The sequence below is a fragment of the Crocodylus siamensis genome, chromosome 1 (genome assembly GCF_052110815.1).
Source record: "Crocodylus siamensis isolate JL-2025a chromosome 1, ASM5211081v1, whole genome shotgun sequence".
In the NCBI taxonomy this organism is placed as follows: domain Eukaryota; kingdom Metazoa; phylum Chordata; order Crocodylia; family Crocodylidae; genus Crocodylus; species Crocodylus siamensis.
The window spans coordinates 7,454,502-7,477,707 of record NC_143395.1 but is presented as its reverse complement, the minus strand read 5'-3'; the positions used below and the strand labels follow the sequence as shown (position 1 = coordinate 7,477,707).

Here is a 23,206-nt window from a genome sequence, read left to right as displayed (position 1 = left end):
AACTTCTGGCATCTCTTCTCCTCTTTCACAGCTTTAGAGACTCCTTAGCAATTTTCAAAATTGGAGGCCATTCTTCAGCAGCAGCTAGGAGGATCTCAGCTTTAGTTAAGCAGAAAGAGGAGGATGAGTAAGCTAAAGATTAGGGTCTGTCTCTGCTCTTTGTCACCATATGCTGAAAACCAAATCTGCCTTTCTTCATTCTGCCTTTCAAAAACAAGGTATGTATTATATTCCAGGATGCAACAAAATGCAGTATTTATCTTTGTGGACCAGTTGGTGGTCAAACGGTTGGTTCTGTGGACTGGTAGAGCGGTACGAGATTGGTTCATTAGGTGCTGTGTGTCACAGTTGGGCCTCAACCTGCTCTGGCTCTGTGCTGCTGGATTGGGACCGCACGAGGCCCCGCCTGGCTGAATCAGGCCCATCCCACTTCTACTTGACCAGCCCCTGTACGCCTGGATTGGTTCGGCACCGCACACACCCTATTTGGTACATACAGCCATGCTATTTGGCTCTTGCAGCTCCCCATGGGTCCAGAAATTTGGCAGCAGTGAACACTACCACTGCTTTCCCTGCTACCAAATTTCTGTATGGAGAGAAGGTAGCAGGGCAGAAGAGAAAAAAACGGGAGACTTAACCAGGAACAGATTATACTGACCTCTGAGAGTAAATACAGGGAAAAACTTGTTTTGAAGATGAGCACAAGCCGTTTAAGAGATTTGAGTGGCGGGACATGAAGATTACTTTAGCAGCTGAATACATACTGACAGGCCTAGAAGAATCAGAAATGAGAGCAGACAGAGCAGAGGAGGAAGAGCACAGAATAATTAACCTGGGCTATGAATAGTCCAATGTTTGAAGAAAGTGTATGAATGGACTTAGATAGTGTTTGCCTTTTTATAGCAGAACATTAGACTAGGTGTTCCAGGAAACTCCTTCCAGTTCTAGTTTCCATATTACGGAGTTCATGGTGATAAACACATTAACAGTGTTTTCTATATGGATGGAGAAATGGAGCTGAAAGACGGTTTAGAGCCGGGGGGAACCAAGGAGTTTTGGACCAGAGCATCAGCCATGTAGTAACTATTGGCTGAAGTTCTGTGCATGATCTCTGTAGATACCAGACTCTATTTGTGCAATGGTCCACTTGGAGTTAAAATCGACTAAGGTAGATTGATGCCAAGGAAACATTTTAACTTCCTTACCTAATAGAGATATCCTGAGTAATGTACAATACTGCATGGTACTGGCATTATATAGGGATGTGGGATACTTATACCATTTAAGTGTGGATTCATACAACAGACCATGGCAACATACATGCTTAGAGTAGATGAAAACATGGAAACTTTGGACTGTGAAGCCCTAATTGCATACAGTGGGGGACAGGACCATGTGCGAACTGGTATTGTTTGCTTTAGAGAAAGAATAGGCTTTTACTTTGTTTTTGGTTAAAATCTTTTTAAGCTGTAGAACCACAGGTGGACAAGTAGACTTCAGTGTCTGTTGGCATAAATCTATCTTAGAGAAACTTTTTCCTCCAAGTTCCTACATTTTTGTCTTGCTAGTGTTTCGTCTTCAAGGACAGCATTTACGTTAAAATGACTCTGCAGCAAATTTGGGCAATCAGAATACAGTTAAGGTGAAGAGAAATATTGTTCTTAGGTGAAGTTGATCAGCAAATTTGCAATGTGTTATTGAATTCCTAGAATCTTGGTGAGGCCAACAGTTGATACATGTCTTAGAAAGAAGATATTCCAATGTGAAGAACTGCAGAAGCTAAAGATAATAAAGACCTGAAGTACATGGATGTTGCAATACCAATCAGACCTTGACAACAGTGGTCATCCTCTATTCTCTGATCACTTTTTTTGTCATTGTGTTTCAACTCTTTTCATTGTGATCTCAGGGAAGGGACTGTCTTTTTGCAAATATTTATGCAGAGCCAAATATAATGGGGTCCATGACTGCAGTCTCTAAGTCAGTGATTCTCAGCCAGGTGACCCAGAACTGGCTTTCCGCAAGATCCTTGTAAGGGCTGTGTACAATATTAGCACTGTTAGGTGTGCAAACACCTACACGTGATTCACAAGAGAAACCCAAAGATTTCCCAAGAAAATACGTGATGTCAAAAACATTTTTACCTGTTGTGATCTTTCTGAGTTCTTTGCCCCAAAAGAACTGTTCTATTATATTTCTGCAGTCAAAAATGAATGAAAGGCAAGAACTGTCATTTTCTAAGGGGTGCCTTTGAGTCTAGAAAGGAGAATAACTGTTCTAAGTGTTATTGCAATACTAAATATTACCACCACATCACCAAAAAAAAAATCAAACCACTCCCCATTGGTTTTCTATTGCATTTCCCCTAAAAGGGCTTTTAAATTGGGAAAAACTTGGAGGATATTGAACTTTAACAGTGTTTCTTGGTTTTATGTTGTCATAGCAGATAAGTAACTTTGAGTTTCTGAATATGGTGGCCTGTTGACATGGGTATCACCTGTGATGCTGCAGAACTATTGCTGCATTAGCCTGAGAGGTGTTGAGAGCCATCAACACCTATTGAATTCATCATGTAGTATTTGTCAGTTTTTTGAACAAGCTAAAGTGAACGGGGTTCAGAGCCGCTCAGGCCAGCTATTTTTAACAACAATGAGGAGCCTGCCTCCCAGGAGGTATGTGTATATACACCTTAACAGTGTGGGTGTAGGAGCTTGTGGGGATCAATCACTATAGCATAGCTCTGACACAGTATCTTATTATCATTATGGAGTAGACAAGAGAGGAAGATTCTTGTTTAAAAGAAAAGGAGTGAATGTGGCTGAAACAGCCCTGTAGATCTGAAGAATAAATAGACTTTTGCTTGGGAACAATATATTTTAGTCTTGGATAAGAGCGATTCCTCGCACAGGTTATGTTGTTCTAAACTTAGCCCTACTCTGTTAATGTTGCACTTAAAAATCACCTGGGGAATAATGGCTTATAGGTAAGGATGTTTTAATGAATACTTTGTCATCCTGAATTTTAATTGCGTGTTTTTCATTTGATTTTAAAGTTCACCTTGTGCATAGTTTCCTTTTTCTTTTTAAGCAGACTGTTCACTTAAAGGTCTACAGATCATGCTTGAGTGCTGAGTATGTAAAATCTTATTTGCTATGAATTGAATTGTGGCACCATAAATTAAATTACTGAGAGGGCACTAGTTTAATTTTCCTGCCTGGGCAATATATTGCCGAGAAAGCAAAACAAATTTAACAAATACAGAAATTGAAAATGCAAAGGTTTCTTTACCGGTAACATAATTTTGAATGTGAATATTGAAGTTGAGAACTTCTCTTTAGTATATTGATGTTGGAAAATGAAGGGTATGTGGTGACTGAATTTCCATTGATACTTTTTGCCATTGCTAGCAGTACTTACTTCAAACACAGAATGTTTGGAACCTGTTATTTCAACTGTTCCTTGAAAATGGCCATTTCATATCAGTATTAAAGCAACTTGTCTCATTCTGGCCTGCCACGTGGTACTGTCATTTATTTTCATTTTTAAAATTGCTGATCACAGTGGAAAATCACTGGACATTTTTAGTTATTTTAATATATCTATAGATATTTTTACAGCTTAAGTCTCTTATAAAGGTGTGAAAAAAGAGGCTGAGTTTGCTGATGGTTTTATGCTTTGCTTTTATGCATTCTGTTAAAAACACTTAGTGAGATAGATAGATAAACTGGAACATTTCTGAGCAAGATAGTTTCATAGTTTCTAGGGTCGGAAGGGACCTGAGCAGATCATCTAGTCCGACCCCTGCCATGGCAGGAAAGAGTACTGGGGTCAAACGACCCCAGCAAAGTGTTCATCTAACCTCCTCTTAAACACCCCCAGGGTAGGAGCCTGCACCACTTCTCTTGGAAGTTGGTTCCAGACCCTAGCCGCCCTGACCGTGAAGTCGTGTCTCCTGATATCTAACCTAAACCTACCCTCTGCCAGCTTGTGACCGTTATTCCTGGTCACTCCTGGCGGTGCTCGGGGGAACAGGGACTCCCCCAATGCCTGGTAATCCCCCCTGACTAGTTTATAACAGGCCACAAGATTCCCCCTCAGCTTTCTCTTGTGGAGGCTGAACCGGTTCAGGTCCTGTAGCCTCTCCTCATAGGGCCTGCCCTGCTGTCCCCTGATCATGCGAGTGGCCCTCCTCTGGACCCTCTCCATGCTGTCCACATCCCTCTTGAAGTGCGGCACCCAGAACTGGATGCAGTACTCCAGCTGCGGCCTGACCAGTGCCGCATAGAGGGGGAGGATCACCTCCCTGGACCTGCTCGAGATGCATCTGTGGATGCATGCCAAGGTGCGGTTGGCCTTCCTAACTACCTTCCCACACTGCCAGCCCATGTTCATCTTGGAGTCAGTGATAACCCCTGGATCCTTTTCCACCTCCGTGCTGATAAGAAGGGAGTTCCCCAACCTGTAGGTATGGTGCCGGTTGTTCCTCCTGAGGTGCATCACCTTGCACTTGTCTGTGTTGAAACCCATCCTATTCTCGTCCGCCCACCCTTGTAACCTGTCTAGGTCTGATTGTAGCCTGTTGCATCCTTCCAGTGTGCCCACATCCCCCCACGTCTTAGTGTCATCTGCAAATTTGAACAGGGTGCTTTTTACCCCCTCGTCCAAATCCCTGATGAAGATGTTGAACAGCGTGGGCCTGAGGACCGAGCCCTGCGGGACCCCACTGCCCACGTCCTTCCAGGTTGAGAAGGACCCATCCACTACCACCCTCTGGGTGCGGCCCTCCAGCCAGCTGGCGACCCATTTGACTGTGTGGGTGTCTACGCCACAGCCCCCCAGTTTCTTAATGAGAACAGGGTGAGAGACGATGTCAAAAGCCTTCCGGAAGTCCAGGAAGATTATATCCACTGCTACCCCTGCATCTAATGATCTGGTGATCTGATCGTAAAAGGCCACCAGGTTGGTCTGACAGGACCTGCCACTGATGAACCCGTGTTGGTTGCCCCTAAACATGCAGTCCCCTGCTGGCCCCTCCTGGATGTGTGCCAGCATAATTTTCTCAAACAGCTTGCATAGGATCGAGGTGAGACTAACCGGCCTATAGTTTCCCGGGTCCTCCTTCCTCCCTTTTTTGAAGATGGGGACCACATTGGCCCTCTTCCAGTCCTCCAGTACACCTCACCAGAGCACCACGAGTTCTTGTAAAGCCGTGCTGGGGGACTTGCAATCACCTCGGCCAGTTCCTTTACAACTCTATGGTGGAGATCATCCGGGCCGGCTGACTTGAATATGTCCAACCCCTCCAGAAGCTCCCTAACTAAATCCTCGCTAACTCATGGCCCAGGTGTGCCTCCCTCGGGGCCCGAGGGGGGCCCAGCAGGGAGGTGGCTCTTCTGGTCCCTACTTAGGAAGACAGAGGTGAAGAAATCATTAAACATGTTAGCTTTGCCATCTGGTATGACGAACAAGTTTCCTATGGCGTCCTGCAAGTGCCCCACATTACCTGGCACCTTCTTTTTTCCCCCTATGTATTTAAAAAAGGAATTCTTATTGTCCTTAATCTGGGAAGCTAGTCCCAGTTCCATCTCTGCCTTGGCCTTCCTAACTACCCCCCTACATCCCCGAGCAACTCCAGAATAGTCCTCCCTGGTGATGACCCCTTCTTTCCATTGGGTGTAAGCCTCCTTTTTAGCAAGGAGACATTCCTGGATGCTTTTGGTGAGCCACGGAGGCTTGTGTGCTCTCCTGCTCCCTTTGATCCTCGTTGGGATTACCTTCCTTTGGGCTTGGAGGATCGTCTCCTTAAGGAGCGACCACTCTCCTTGGACACCTTGCTTCCCTCCCCTCCGGGACTTCAGCGCTTCTCCAACTATCCTCTCGTTAAACTCTGCCCTCCTAAAATCCAAGGCCGCTGCCTTACTGCATGCCTTTGCCCCCTTGTGCTGGATGGTGAATTCCAGCGGGCGATGATCGCTGTCGCCCAGGTGGTCGAGCACCCGCAGCCCCCTCACCAGCTCATCACCCGTGGCTAGCACTAGGTCCAACAAGACATCTCCCCTGGTTGGGGCTGTGCACCTCCTGGGTTAGATGGAGGTCCTGCACTCTGGCCAAGAACCTACGTGAGCGTTCAGACCTGGCTGACTGTTCTTCCCAGCACATGTCTGGGAAGTTCAGGTCCCCCATGACTACCACATCCTTAGCCTTCACTACCTCTGTGAGCTGATGCAAGAATTCCTGGTCAAGCTCTTCTCCCTGGTTGGGAGGTCTGTAGTAGACTCCCATCGTTAAGTCCCTTTCCCCTCGACTGCCTTGTGCTCTAACCCAAAGCACTTCAGAGTGCCCCTCCCCTGACTCCTTGCTAATTGACGAGGATGTGTATTCCTCCTTAATATAGAGTGCCACACCCCCACCTCTCTCTCCTATCCTGTCCCTCCTGTACAGCCTATAGCCCTTGACATTCACCGCCCAGATAGCTATCGATTGATCTCTGTCTTGCTCAGGAATGTTCCAGTTTAGCTGAGCTCTTTTATTTAAATCAGTGTAAAATAAGTTTTTTTCAGCAATAAAAGCTTTCCAATATAGCATCATAATAAATGCATACTTAAAATAGCTTATGATTTGGAACAATACATTATGAATATATAATGCACCTGCATGCCTGTAATATATATGAGAGTTTTAGCTACTAATTTGTATATATATGGAAAACACATTATTGTATTTGGGTATTAGCTCATTAAAGGAAAACAAAATTATTACTGCTAGCAGAGAATACTTACTTTATACGAAAACTGGAAATTAGGGTCTGATTTGGCTATTTAAAATATTTACCATTTAACTGTGTAGTACCTCGGGTATTTTAAGACTTTAAATATACATGATGGTTTAGAAAGCTGTTTTATATGGTAGTCAATCTTAAAAGCTGTAAAAATATGTTTGTATTGTAATGAATTAAATCGCATCACAGTTTTCTGGAGCTTTGCAGTAGAGAGCACCATGTGTCTCAGAAAAGGAAAGTTGTACTATATTTCTTGAAGATCATCAACAAATTTCATTAAAGTTCATCACTCCTGTGATGTAATTTCTGCTCATTTTTGTTTGTCTGCATACACTTGTACATGCTTATTTTTATGAACAATTGCCATTTTTATTTATCTTAATGAGTACCTTACATATATTGAACATATAAATCAAATTATAATTTATACTTGGAACGGGACTTCAGTGATTGAGGTGTAGAAATGACTAGTGCTATATGAACTGAATGGTAGAAATATTTTAAACCACAAATTGCATGCAATTTTTGTCACAAAATAACCAATGTTTCTGGGAAAAATAATGCATAAACAATCTCTTAAATCTTCTATAACACTATTATTGGAAGGGAGTTATCTAATAAACTCACTTAAAAGCTTCATTATTCGTGTTCTTGTCATTTATGTTCATTAAGATGTCATTACTTCCTATTTATTACTGAGTTCCTTCTGAAATTTTAAATGTGCATTCCTCATTTATGTTATGTGACCAAAGCTATTAAATGTTTATGTTCCAAAATAAAGTTGTTAACCCAACATTTTCTTAAACAATATTAAAAATCGGGCATTCCACAACTATCCCGTAATTTCTAGGTCGTGTTACTGACACGTAAGGCTTGATCCTGAGAGATGCTGATCAGTGTCATAGTTGAAACTGAGAAGCAAAGGCACCGTGCTCCTAGCACTTCTGGTACGTGACTCAACGTCTGATGCAGGCAGGCTTTATTCTGAACAGAAATGTCATGTCAAGCATAACACGATGGAATGTGTTATAACTAAAAAAAAGAAAACAGCTCATAAATACACTGTAAGTTTGTGTGTTATGTTTACTCCTCAGACCTCTTCAGTTCGGCAAACTAGAGGAAACACTCTGTGATTTTAGAAATGAGAACCTATTTTGAGCATCCAGAAATCAAAGCACACGAAGTCTACAGCCCAAAATGATTGTTGTGACAAAGTCCTACAAGATTTCTAAGTTCACAAATTAAGTGGATGAAATGACATCGGCTGAAGTTACAGATGCTTAGAATTTGTCATGATGAAGTCAAGGAATAGACCTCGAGTCTGCATGAAATAAATGCAGAAAAAGCACATAGCAGTATAAAGGTGCTTCTGGCTGACCTTGCTTTTCAGTAGAATCTTTCTATTGAAATGCATAGAGCACAGTGTTCGTTTTGTCATGGTCCGAGATATTTTTCCTTTTAGAGAATCCTGCTGTAAGCAGTGAGTATTGGGTATGTTTTTAAAATTGGAAATTAACATTGCTTATTCAGGAAGAAACATCAGTAATAACATGCAGCACATATCTTGTAAATTGTCTCTGTGGCTGTTTGTTGCTTGTTTGTTTTTTACGCATTTTTAAAGCCAGCAAAACACGGTCTCCGCTCCATTAATTCTTTTGTTATTACCATTTTTAAAATGTAAAATGTAGTATATTTAAAAGGCTTCATTACAGATTGAAGCCAAACACTGAAAATAAAACCAACTCGTACCTTCCTTGAAATCTCTGATCAATAAAAGTTGCTCAGACTACTGATTTGCAGTTATGTATAGCTGAGATCCTGGGTTTCATACACAAGCATCATAAGAATCATAAGGCTGCGCCAGTGGTAAACGCTAATAGCTTACATGGCAAACTGCATACTGATGTGTGTGTGTGTGATGCATAATTACTTTTCCGTTGTGAAGCGCCAGATAGTTCACCAGAGGAGTCAAGTTCTGAAAGAACGGTCTTATTAGTTATACATAATTTCATTTAGCTTTGAAAAGAGGAAGTATATTTACATACTGTATACGTGAAAATAATTACACATCTACAGCTGTGAGCAGTGCTCTTTTATGAAGAAAATGCTGCTAAATTAAAACAAGGAACTGTAATCTGTTGGAAATTCAGCTGAAGGCAGTTTGCTAAAAGTTTAAGAACACTAATGTTTTAGTTGGAACTGATGTAGAAGAGGTATTATTTTAAATGAAAATGAAGTCTACATCTATCTGGTTGTGAATGTCTTTCAATTACAGTGGCGTCCATGGATCTTGGATCTGAATGAAGATTTGGCTAGAAGTTCTCCACATCCTTATTCTGTGTTTCCCTCTGAATAAGAAACAGCATGTGTGAATTACATTTACTATAATCCACTCCATACTAGGTAATAAAAATTCAGTAAAAAATGATTATGCATGGTTTAAAATTACAGTGATTATACTGATTATATTCTTTTCAGTTTTAGCCAGCAATATGGGGGAAAAAAAAAAGATTTTGAAAATGTAAGGCTGAGTTGCTAATGTTTTAATATTTTGCAAAACACATGCATCTGAATAAGAACAAACTGTAGCTGCAGACAATGACATTCCAATGGTGGTGTAACTTCCTGCATTTAACCTAACATGAAACATTATTCACTGAAAAGGAAAAGGACTCTCTTTCCTGAGTGTGCTACCCAAGCAATTAGCATGAATTGCTACTACTGTAAAGTGGGGAGTTACTGAATGAGATAATCTGTATTTAACCTTTCAATAATACAAGCCTAAGGAATAAAAACCATGTTCCCTTATGTATCAACTTATAATATTTTTACAGTTGTAGTTACCAAGTTTATGAAGAGGTTTCTTCTGTTTTATTTGGGGGAAAAAAACACTAAACAGTTCTGTATATTATAGAAATCATTTCAGCTTAACTGCTGAAGTTGCTACAATGCATATATCGTGTTTAAAGGGTTTATTGCTTCTGAAATTAAACCACTGTATTTTATTTTTTTTGCACTCTTTTAATAAACACAGAAGGTCGTCCCCCGTCTTCCCCCTCCCCCTCCCATTGATGCCTGTACATGAATCCCTTCAAAGGTAATGGTAAATCTGTATGCATTTGAGAGTATATCCCCACCATGAAAATTTTTTATTTCTTTAACTTATAATAATTAATAAGTAATTTGTTTTTCCTTATTTTGTCATTCTTAAAATGAGGGGAGGAACTTAGTATATCTGTAATGACCAGATATTTTTCTATATACATATTGCTTAGTCTAGTCTGGTGATACCAAAGAGGGATCTTCACAGAATAAACTTTGGATAATATAAAAATGTAGTTTAGTCACTGAAATTCTCTTCCCTACAAAAGATGCTAATTTCATTTGCGTTAATTTGCATCTAATTTAATGTGGAACATTTAGATAAAAAGGTAAGTTTAGTTTGCTCATGGTACCTTCAGTTGCATCTTGAGTGGGCGGGGGGTAGAATGAGTTAAAACATAAGGACTTTTGAAAAGGGGCCATTTTAACTTTAATCAGAATTCAAATTCATGCACAAGTGTCATACTAGGAAGTTACCATTTACACTAAAAAGCTAGATCACAGCTTTAACCATGACTATCTACACATCTTGACCTCATTTATATGAGAGGCCAGTATAACAGAATTGGGAAAATCTGTCGTGAGTAGCTACTAAATAAATTAATGTAAAAGAGAAGCACAGGAAGAAAATCCTTGAATAAACTAAAAAATATAATTTTGTAGGTGTTGTTCTCGTGTCTCCCAGCAAATTAAAGAGGTCAAACTCCTAGCAGCTTGTAAAACAGAAGCAGTTAGCTGTGGCCTCACATAAAATGTAGCCGTCTGTTCCTCATATACCACCTTTACATTAAACTAAGAAATAGCCGTTAGCTGTATTTTTAAAAATAGAAATCAGTTTACTTTTTAAAATCAATCTTACAAGTTGCAAATATTTTTGAAATCCTTCCAACTCTCTGCTGCCCTTTCCTCCCCCCCACAACTCTCCTGTATTTTTCCTTTGTCTTTGATACAAGTAATGAATCTTACAGATTGTGTTTGGACTGTCAGAAGGATATAACATAATTTACTTTACTGACTGGTTCCCTTCCAGACGTCTACATGGGCTGAAAACTGGATTATGGTATTTAAGATACAAACTGTCTGCCCTTGCTTGTCACACAAAAATACTCGTCAGTTAAGCCACAAACTCATGTAAATAAGGCTCTGGTCTTAAAGCAACATATTTTTCAACCGATCTTTAAAAATATGAGTTCAAAAGCTCTGCTTTGCAAAAAACATTTTCTGAATTGTGTATATTTTTATATGTCTGACAGAAAGAAGTTGCATTCTTTATGGCATTAAAAATAGGACATATGGGCAAAGAGAAATGGAAGATGTGCTACAAGTTTCACAATTGGATTAAAAATATAAAATACAGGCTGAGAGAGTAGACCACATAAATATGATTGTATAATGGCATTATTTAAAGATATGGATCTCTAATATTTATGATAGCTGATCTAATGCTTAACCACAAAGTACAAAAAATGGTATTTTTACTACATCTTACTGAACTGTAAATGAAACACTATGTGGCCTTATCTACACATTTAAATAAAACAAATTTATTTAATTCATTTTATAAACAAATCAGCCTAGTTAAGAGACTGTTGGCAACATCCCCATTCTTATTATACCGACTTTCTCTTAATTGCAGTGGACCCATTTTTCTCCATATATTGCCCTCTATATTATTCATAATTTCTAGCTGTCTAGGGGAAAGCCAAAATAAATATCTTTTGCTAAAAATGACGTAGGATTGAGTTTTTTTTACTAGTTCACTATTTTATAAAGCATGCTGTACCCCATCTTGTGATGGTTGATCTGCGTGGTTAGAGAATGGACATATGATTTACGTTTTGATTATCAGCAAAATAACGTTTTTTCTCATCCTGTTCAGTGTTTTTTCTAGTTTGTTAGAGATTATATGTTACATGTTCTCACTGAATTGTCAAAATAAGTAATTTAACATATTTAAGAATGAATGTTTATTATATTTGAGAATAAATGATCTATTCCAAGGGTTTAAAAAAACCCCTCATCAAAATATATACTGTTTGTATGAACAAATACATTTGAGTTTCTAGAAATAGTGCTTTTAAAAGTGGGTTAATAGTACTGCTTATTATTAAGCTTTCCTAATACTTTCCATTATAATACAGAGATTTCTGTTGCTTCTACTATCTCTGTTTTTAACTGTATGGGCTGAATTTTTTTTTTTGGCGGGGAACTTCTCCCTGAAGCTGACACCTGGAAAATTTCAGTCAAAATGGTTCAGTTATTTCCATTAATTAGGATAAGAAAAAAGTTATTATGCCCATATTAGATCACTGGTTAACTTTTCTTTGAAAAACTGTAGTATCTTCATGCTTTGCTGTTGGGTCTCAAAATTTGTGATGGGAGGTCATCATAAATTTTTTTGTTTCAACAAAGACAGATCTTTATCATCCTTATCAAAATCTGCCCTAAAGGCTGTGTTTGAAAGTGACTTCTTTTTACACGTGATCGGTCATTAGAGGCATTCATTTGGTCGCTACATTTTCTGAACAGTCCAGTCAGTCTAGGCATGCTCCAGGTGGAGGTGCTCCTGCAAGTTGTTTCCTCCGTGGTTCTGGATACAGAACTTGAGTGCGAGGAGACTGCCTCATGTTGTCAGTGCTTTTATCACTGCTTATTGCAGAGAGGAGGATTAATAGGGAGTCAGCTTTCCTGAAATTGAGGGGGAGAAGGGCTGGAAGAGTAAAAAGAGAGTGGGTTGTGGAAGACAGAGTGACAGGTTATAGAGGCGCATGCTAAGGAATAGTGGCATACATGTTACTTGCCAGTATGACACGGTTGTCCCCCCAAAGGGGAACAGCCAGAGCATGTACCTTATTAAAACGCACTCTGATATTTGCTTCCTTCTGAATGCAAGATTTCTGGCCTTTAATAGTATTCTTTTAATGTAGGGGGGGCGGGTATTTCGGGTATTGTTTTTAAAAACAAATTCACTATTTATGTTGTAATATATTAACTCCCCCCACAGTTATGACTGTGGCTCTTTCTTAGTCATCATAATAAAAGACCTCAGCCTGGGAGAGTTTACAGTATAACACTATCCATGTGTCAAACTTCAGGGACAAAATTAGTCCCTTTTTTATAGGCATTGTCTTCCTTTGTTTCCTTTTTCATGTTCTTGTGACAAAGTATTTAGCAGAATTTGCAAATTCATTGGAAACTGACCAGGCTGCACTGTGAGTGCTTCTGTCATGGCCTTGAAATTGCGACCTCTGGGCTGTCAACTGTGCATCTTGACGCTTGCACCACCCTTGCCTCCTAAGGCATTATCTGCTAATGTGCAAAACCTGAGCAGGGCTGGGTTCTAGAGTCCCGGTTAAGTTGGTAGGAATTCTAATTGTATGTAAAATTACACATATGTGTATATCTTTTCCAGTTTGGACTCCAACCCTGCATCCTTATTGTTCAGACTTTTCCTGGAAAATGTTTTTTGGGATTTTTGTTTTGTTTTTTCTGTATAGTTTAAGCAGATTTCTGCCCTTAAAATTTCACCTTGATACCGTTCACAAATATCATAAACATTTTTATTATAATTTTTATAGCTTCTAAGATACTATAAAACTTTTTAAAATTTTGAATCAAAATTATTGCTGCTAGCTGATCGTTCATTTGTTCATTCATTCTAGTAGAAGAATCAGTTTCTAAGAGTGGTTGTTTAACTTCGAATGGAATAATATGGTGAATAAATATCTTGACTTTTCAGATGACAATAAAGAATTGCCATATATTTTACAATTTGGATATATTACAGAGTGTTATTAGGTTGAATAATTTCCTCTTGTAGAAAAAATTTAAGGGGTGTAAGAAAGGAACACTCCAAAATCTCAGATTCATAACTTGCAGAGTTGTTGCTCCCTTTTGTCAGGATGTTTTGTAGCTGCTCAAAAGGCCCAAGGCATAACTTAACCCTGTGTAGACCAAGAACTCTGGAGCAGGCCAGTTGGCTCTCCAGGCATTGCAATGCATCTGTCCTCTTTGTATCTCTCACTCTTCCTGTTCTCACTCTTCCTTAACACCACGATTCATTCAGAAGCTTTTCTGGCATAGTTGTATTGTACTTGTTTTTCTAAGGGAGCATGACTAACACTTCTCTCTTGATATTCTCAACCCCAGTGTCATATAGGAGACATGCAGATGTTCAGGGGTTTACATTGCATTAAAAATAGCCATTCTATTCCAAGTTCTTCCAGGTGTAGACTTTCTGCTTAAATCCCTAGTTAGGTGGATACAAATGTGAACTGTAAAGAAGTTCAGAAAATTTTCATTGGTTAAAAATGACCAACCTGATCTAAGTTAACTCTACCTTGGAGGCAGTCTAATTTAGATTGGGTCTGGCAAGGCTGATCTAGGTGACCTCTTTTACAGTTCCCAGTACAGCCCAAGGGCTGGGAAAGCCCAGCTGCAGGCTCCAGCCCTGGGGCTGCACTTTCCTTACCTATCTCTCTGGTACTGTGCTATTTTTAGCACCCCCGACCCCTTGTCCCACTCCCAGATGGACATTCCTTCCCACCAAACCCTTATTTCATAAGCTGCTCCCAGTGCTGGTTTTATGATGCCATGAGCAGAGGAAGTACAGGAGGAGCAGGAGGGAATGGATCGGTTGGTTCACTGGGGGGGTGTTGTTTGTCTTGCGGGGGTTGGGGGTGGTAGGGGGGCTTAAAATAGCCCCTGGTCCAGGGGGGCAGTGGAGAGAACCCACATCAACCCCTTGTCCCCCCCCCCCGCTCACAGATCCCATTAGCTGCCTTGATTTCTCCTGCAGATGCCAATAGCCACTAATTTTCCCCCTCCCCATGGACCTCATTTGTCTCCCAAGGCTCTCCCCACTAGCCCATCCTGACTTACCTTAGATCAGGTGGCCTTTTTTAACTTGATCTAACCTCTTCCTAACCACACTGAATATCTGTACTATCTAGGTTCTGTTTCTCCCCAAATTACTCATGTTGGTCAAGAGTAATTTACAATTAATGTGGGTACATTGGAGACATGGAGGTGTGCTTTCTGCTCCCGATTCTCTCTGTGACCTAGAGTGAATCCCTTCATTACTATGAACCTCCATTTCATAGATGAAGAACGGTGAGGATGATACCTCTGTATATCAGGAATGTACCTTTCTTGGTTTATCAGAATTGGCTTCAGGAAAACATATGCATCTCTGATTTTGTAAGTCTTCCAGGGGCATCTCTCACATGCCTTCTCTGTCTTTAATGTTGCCACTTCCAGTGACATAAAAGTAAGTACTTACATTTTGTGACTATTAGTACTTTGGATTAAGGATGTTTTGAAGGGAACTGAAGTGATCTGTTTAAGTAAACACAATCCACTAGTATTTTTTGCTTTTGTCAAATCATTTTTAAAGGTGTGGTTTTAGCATGGCAAAACCTTGTTCGGTAGCGGGTGCAGTTAACCACATCACAGTGTTTCAGTTCTATATTTATAACAGGATTTTTTGCTATTTAAAATTATACTTTGCCAGCATTTTAAATTTAAAACGAATATTTTCCCTTCTAAAGAGCAATTGAGAGATGTTTTCAATCACAAAGCATAATATTAAGCTTCAGAATATCTTCATGCAGCAAACCAAACAGCAAGAAGTCAGTGTTTAGGATAATTTTGTGTTCGTAAATTTTTGAATTCTTAGTACATTTAAAATAAATGCATTGTCTTAGTAAAGTTCTTGCTCCATTCTTAACTGTTTTCCCAATTTTTTCATATATGCAACGTATATAGCATTAATTTATTGCTAAAATGTTCATGCCTGCTTTACTGTAGTCATTGGGTTTAAATATTTCCCCGCTAGCTTTTAAAGACACTGTGGGTATGTCAGTCTGACTCTATTCGGTGATGTCTAGAAATAATGGGCCTTGCAGGTACTGGAAGCAGTATGTTAGCATGGTGCTGTGCCTTGGCTAATGTGGCCTGCTCCTCAAAGAGAGGTTTCTGAAAATAATCCCCTACATGCATGTAAAACCAGTGGTGCTTAACCTCCAACCTGTGGGCTGAATCCACCTGAGGGGCCATGTCATCTGGCCTGTGGGGCTTCCCATGAGTCCAGAAATTTGGCCTTAGGAGAGTGGTGGCTGTGTGAATTGATGTGGTTTCCAGAGCCACTGCAGTTTGCCCCCACACCAAATTTCTGGACCTATGAAGCACCCTCTGAGGCAGATGACACAGCCCCACAGGCACTGGATTGTGGCAGCATGCAGGGTCAGGCCATGGCCAGATCTTTTGCAGTGCGTGGCACCTATTGACCAAGCCCACGCTGGATCCAGCCTGTGGATCAACCCTACCTGCGGGATCTAGGCTGTGGACTAGACCCATGCCATCCATCCTGCCTGTGAGACTGGAAGGTTGAGCACTGCTGTATTAAACTATTATTCAAGTTGAGTTATTCTCAAAAAATGACTTAGTCTCTTTGGGTCAAACAGTAGGAAAATTAAATTCAAGAAGATGGTGCCCTCTCAGATTCATCCTAATTAATTTTAATGACTAATAATGTTGAAAGCTCCTTTTAAAAAAAAAAAAAAAGGCATGTTAACCTAATGGCTAATACTGTCAGTTGCATATTAAATCTTAGTAATCCAAAATAAGACTTGCTAAGTCAATAGTAAAAATTGAGAACTAGAAGATTTCTGCAGATTTAACCTACATAATCCTTGTCTAACAAATCGGATCAGACCTTCTTTGACTGTAAAACTGTGATGATCTTATTCCCTTTCAATGCACCCAGCCACAAAAGCTTTATAGTTTACATGGTAGAATCTCAGCTGTGCCAGTAATGTATTCAGGAGCAATAGAAAAACAGATTGGTTTCTGCAATAGATATGCAAAATGACTACTGAGACAAAAGCATTAAATTATTTGTAAAGCAGTAGTCACTGTTTGTAGTCACTGTATCAGCTGAATACTTACGACATTTTTTTGTTTCTTGACAATGAATGAGCTGTCTTTCTTGGATAATTTAAAATAGATCTGATCTGCCCATTTAACTGTGCTGTACTTGGCATAGTAAAGTTTAAATCTGCTTTCAGGAATTGTTGCTAGCCCCTTCCCATCCCCTCAGAAGTCTAAAAATATTGAATGTACTGTTGCGTTAGTTTATATTTGGGATTTTTAAAATATCAATCATAATTGATATTTGTATTAGAGCTTGTAAAAAAAAATTAAGTTGGCACTAGCTGACTTTTGGTGAGGGAGGAGAGTGGTTAAGAGTCTAAGGTTTCATTTACAAAGTGTAATTAGAGTATTTTATGGAATAATAATTTGCTGAGCTTTATTTTTAATTAAATCATTTTTTGACAGCAGGAAATATTAAAACTTTTAAAGATTCCCCCCCCCCCCTTTTTACTTCCTTAGAAATCTCAGCATTTTGAAAGGAAAATAATTTATGTTTTGGTTTGTGTTTTGGTTTTGACCAGATATGACAATTTTGGCCTTCAGTAAATTTTTAGAGCTACTTGTTTTAGAGCTGTTGAAGTTTAAAAACGTCTTCAATGGGCAGAAAGTTAACCATCATAATGCAAGCGTCTTTTTTGTTAATGCGAGAAACTATTTGCCGTCATGGCTTCAGAGCTGACCATGTACATTCTCACATTGTCAGTGTATTTTTTCTGTTTATCTATTTTAGTCTACACCCGTCACCAGCAAAATTCCGGTCCTATTCCCATTGACTTTGTTGGGGATTACAGTTTAGATCAAGGATGCGTGCTTCCAAAATATCTTTGTAAATGAGTAGGTTAAAAGTCTCATAAATCTTTTATATTGACGAAATATGTTGAAGTGGCACTTTTAGGGAAATTTACTTTGCGTTTACCATATTTAATATATATCACTAATGTAGCATGTGCTTGTGTGTGTATATATCTTAAATGGACACAATCTTATGCTACGACATAAGTAGTACCCCCCCACACGCACGCACACACTTGTGTTTCTATAAGTGGGTCCCCATCAAAGGTTTAATGGACCAGTACTAATTTAAATGACGTTATGTCTTCAGATTTCTAGATACCTGAAACGTGTACACACTCTGAAATCAGGAAATATAGAATGATTTTCAAGTTTCATTTACCAATATGCAATAAGAATAAGTTTGTAAGGAAAAAAAAAAGGATTTTGCCTTCAGGTATTTCAAATTAAGCACACTAATGCAAAAGGAGGATATCTAAGGTGAAAGATGTTTGTGTAATGCTAAACATAACCAAAGAAACTGTGGTTTTAGTAAAGGTACCATTGCTCTATTTTATCAAGTGCCAGAAGTTGCATAATGAAAGTCTTTCAGTTTGAAAAAAATATAAGTAAAAAAAACACAAAAATACCACCCAGCTGGTAGAGATCTTCCTAATTTTTACCTGATTGTATTTCTGAAGAAATATGGCAGGGCCCTCGTAAATTTTCAACATGAACTGCATTTTTGTTGCCAATTTCCATATCCTTTTAAAAGTGCTGAAGCGTGCATTTGCTATTTATGTTTGCAGTAGACTGAGTACACTTTTACTATTTGTGGTTTCAGAAATTGGAAACAACCAAACAGTGGTGCTATGGTCTAAAAAAATAAATTTTAAACAGCTGTGGGACAGTATTTTTAGAATGGTAGGAGTCCAAAAGACAGAGTTGTAATTGTGTCTTTTTGTACATGGAATACTGCAAATAATATTTTTTTTTTAAGTGAGAAATTCTGTTATCTTTACACCTTTATTCTTATCGCTTGGGGAAAATTTAGCTAACGTGAGAGGGTTTTCATTTTGACAAATGAAACTTGCCTGTGGATGCTAACATGCACTTTCAGGACATGCACTTAGATTGCTGAACTAACTATAGACTTTTATATGTAAAACTATAATTAAATTTTATATGTGAAACTGTAGAGTTTCACATATAAAATACACTTTATCTGACTGCTGTTTGCTCTCTCCATGTGAGAGGTAGGTAAGTATTTTTATGGAGAAGTGATAAAAGTGTCAAAATAATGAAGGGATTTGACCAACTTCATGCACTGAGTTAGAGGTTAGACTAGTATTACAACTCTGAACTGTCTTGCTTTGCCATTTCCCTCTGGATATTGTCCTATATACTGTGTTGTTTTTTTCTGGACTAGATAGCATTTAGGACTTGTTGACAAAATAATTAGATAAAATATAAATAATTAATTTCTTTGCCTCTTAAAAAGATGCCTGCTATAACAGCTGTGGATTATGATGTACAGGTTTTTTGGATGTGTGCTTATATCTTCTGTCAGCATTCTTTAGCATCCTTAATTAGAGGCTTATACAATATATTGTGGAAAATATTAGAGCTTTTGAAAGTCAATTTATTTGGCTCATGAAATAAAAGATAGAATTATTTCAATCTACTCTTATTGGACTCTAATTATGGTTTGATTAGTTTTATAATGATATGTTCACAGTTTTTTTAGGGCCAAAAAAAGACCATCTTGATAATCTGTCTAAACTTTTGCATGGCACAAGTCATTGTATTTTTACACAAATGTGCACGTAGAGAGTCTGATAATTTGTTGACTTGGATCAAATATTTTAGGATGACATTCAGTTTTAACTTACAAACATCAAATGATGAAAATTGTCCATCCCCTGATAAACTATTTTAGTAGTTCAACAAATTGCCGCAGCTTATGTCTAGTTTTAACCAATTGTCTTGTTTAAAGAACCTCTCTAGTATTAGGTAATTTAATTAATTTATAGGTACATACAAACTGTGATCTATTTTCATCTCTTTCTTCAATAAACTAAATGAACCTTTCCTCAATAAACTAATAGATGGAATTTAAGGTTCTTATGCTAAGTCATGTTTTCCAGAACACACAACATTTATGTAATTTTTTTTGTATTCTTCGTGGTTTCTGAAAATACTTTTAAACCATGGATGCAGCATTTGGGTATCAGCTCCAGTTATAGATATGGAGATATTACTTAAGTATCCTCCTGTTTATATATGCAAGAAATGTGTTAGTCTTTTTAGTCACAGGACTGCAACAAGAGGTCATCTTCAGTTGGTTTTCTACCATTTCTTCAAATTCTTTGCATACTTATTTCTTTTCAAATACAGTCCTCCATTTAGATGTTCCTCCTTGCCTTTGTCTGTAAGTGTTTGAGTAAACTCAGTTTATGAAATGTTCAGCATCTCTCTGTATAGGTGACCTTTCTTCAATACTACTCACTGATTTTTTTTGTGTCCTCTGCATAAAACTTAATTGGCATATTTTTTAGGTTTTCCTTAAGATTGCTTACAAAAATACTGAATAGCTATGGTATGAGAACAGGTTTGCTAAATTCCAGGGGGCACATGTACTCATTTTTTCTTGGTTCCCTCACTAATAGTGACATTTTAAGATTTCTCAATTGGCCTCTTGCTCCTTTTTTTTAAATTTCCTCTATTACTCATTATTAGCTATCTTTATACATTTTAGAGACCAGGAAAATGTATTACTGACAATAATCCTTGGTAGTATACCACAGTTTATCTTTAGAAGAAATATATGTTGATCAGTTTTGTAGTCAAATGAAAGGAGGTACTGTAAATAAAAAGTGCAGGAGGGAATAAAAGTAGGGTGTAGTGCACTTATTCAGGTATAAATTACATTTTGTTTTGAAAAGCATTAGGAGGTGCACTTCGTAAAAAATAATTAGAAACATTAGTATGAAACAGTATGTTCACTAGAAAATAGTGATTTTTGTTACGTCGTGGATGGAGTTAGATAATATTTTTTATCAGAGAAAAGACCATTTTGTGCCAGATTGTGAGTGTGGCAAGAGGCCATTATGTATAGTCTTGATAATATAGGAACATGGGACTGGAAGGGCTTCCTGTGCCATCAGGTCACCCAGGCGCTGAAATTATATTTGTTGCACAATCAGCCCCTTGAAAGCACTCTAGAGCTGTACCCTGAAAGAAGCATATGGCTGCAGAGCTTTTTTAAAGTCCCCGATATGTGCAACAAATTAACCCTCATTATACAAGTTTTCAGATGAAGGCTCTCCAAAGCAGAGTGCCTTCATTATCTTCCATCTGCCTGGGCAGGAGGGGGCAGGTAAGCTGTTGCAGCACAGGCCGGGCTCCTTGTACCTTCTTTCCCTCTTTCATCGTGTAGACCTCACTGGAGCTGGGGTAGGGTGGGGGGAGGCTAGGAGGGAGAAGCTGTAGATATACAGCTCCTCAGCTGGATCAGCTCCAAAACAGAGCTTGATCCCCTACCCTCCTGACTCAACAGCGAACATCTGTTGGATGAGGAGGGTTAGTCTAACTCATGGCACTTCCTGTGAAGCACCATGAGTTAGATCGGACAGCTGCATGCCCGTCCGAGCCCTCAGTTATCCAAGGATTCCTAGCAGTTCAAACTCTTGTAAGGAACTGAGGGACAAAACATCTAGAACATAGGGACGAAGGGCCCTGCCAGTGTTCTTTTAGTGGAAGGCAATACTTGGAACTCTTTGTATCTTCTGTCTAGCTAAATAAAAGTGAATAATAAAAATTCAAAGAAGCGTGTCCCTCCAGCCCAAAATTGTAGAAGCTAATGGTGCATTTTTCTGTGCAGCTCTCTAGTCCATGAAATCTCTGTCTCAGTTTAGCCAAGTCATGCCTGTTCTCTTATGTATCTCAGAAAATATACTTCAAATGTAAGATGAGAGGCTATTATAATTGGCCAGGAATAAAAAAAAATTAAATAGAAAACCTACTGGGCAAAGTATGTAAATAGTAGGAGGTATTTATGAAGACAAGTTAGGCACTTATTATGAACAGTTAAAATATGGTGGTGTTGTAACCTGATATATTTGAAATAAAGCTTAAGAAAAGAATTTTAAATTTTAGAGTCATATAAAGAAGTCATAAATGAAAATTAAAATGGAGAAAATCAGATAACTGATGAAAACTTGCCAAGGAACATAGCTGGTGTACATGTGCTAGAGATATTCAGGAATACACTCTTGATGGAAGTGTCCCATAAATTTTTCAAAGAATTACATTGAATTAACTTTAATTGGCAGTTTGTTACCTATCAGATATAAAAAAAAAAAAAAAAAAAATGAAAGCTAAAGTTTTATAAGAGGAGTTTAAAGCCAAAATTTAGACCAGCTGGAACTCATTCTGAATTTTATGATCCAGTAGCCACAAACGAATCTTGAATAAAGTGACACGGGAAAGGAAGGACTTGTCAGATTTCTGCATGGACTCTTTGAAGTGTTTTAAAACTAAATTTAAATGTAGAGAGTTTAACATTGTTAAAGTCAATGTATATAATGTGTGCTGCCTGTGTTAGCTGTAACAGAACATAATCCTACTTAACGTAGCTATTGAACTAAGATGCTAAGCCTATTTTTCATATTATTGTTTGACTGTTTTCCTAATGCATTGTAACTTGGTTATTTGGGATGTCATGGGAAAAGTTTTTCACTTAACAAAGTAGAGATGATGTCCTCTGGAATAGTTGTTTACCCTTAATCTGAATCTCCCTGTCAGCTGTGTGGCTAATAACAAGATTTGAGTAAAAAAAAAATGTGCATTTTAATAAACGTGTAGCACATTGTATTTGGAATTGCTGTACAAACATTTATGTGGAAATCAGTGAGGTGGATTATTGTTGTTCCAATTGCGTAGATGAGAGAGAGAGATTAAATGACTTGCCACGTGCCCCAACAATGAGAGAGTGACCCGTAACGAGGATCGCTTGCCAAAATTTAGGTGAAAATTCAACCAGGTACATTTTGCTAATGAAATTCTAGAACCACTAGAGTCTGGTTTAGGTAATTTCCTGTGTCCTTTGCCTGTTTGGGTCTGGTAATCTTTTCACTTGGACTCCATCAGTTCTTTATCCAATTTGGTTGACTTTCTAGTAGGAGTAACAAGGAATTCTAAATTCTTCCCTTAGGACAGAGAGTTTTCTGTTGCAGTTGACAATCAAATGTTACCTTTCCTAGCAATGTTTAGATTCTTTGTAAATATTTGAATAAAATATTTCCCAGGTTCCTGCTCCATGCTAGGCTGCTAGTTAATTGCTTCCCTTCTTAGGGAGTCTTAAATCTCACACTAGCAAGCCCTATAAATCATTTTGGTCTCCAAGTGGATCTTGTTTGTGCTTATGTTCCCATGATTTATATAATTTCTTTCTTCATATATCAAACAGGTAAGGTTCTCTAGTCTGTTTAACTTGGGCACAGTCTAATGGGCGGTAATTTGTGAGTCAGTTAATAACCATCACTTCCAGTTTCTTAAAAGGGATTACATTATCTCAGTTCCTACTTAGCACGTATTATGCATTTAGGGTGTCAACAAACT

General features: G+C 38.5%; 1 protein-coding gene across 7 annotated transcripts in view; it reads left to right on the top strand.

Annotated features, from left to right (window-relative positions):
• SUPT3H (SPT3 homolog, SAGA and STAGA complex component) overlaps nucleotides 1-23,206 on the top strand; it is a 433,101-nt gene that overhangs the window by 154,799 nt on the left and 255,096 nt on the right. The window contains exon 2 of one of the 7 annotated variants that reach the window (XM_090030991.1): nucleotides 9,054-9,181. The exons of the other annotated variants lie outside the window; for them this stretch is intronic. The gene's annotated coding sequence lies outside the window, so the exon portion shown is untranslated. The remainder of the gene's footprint in view (nucleotides 1-9,053; nucleotides 9,182-23,206) is intronic. 7 annotated transcript variants of the gene reach the window in all.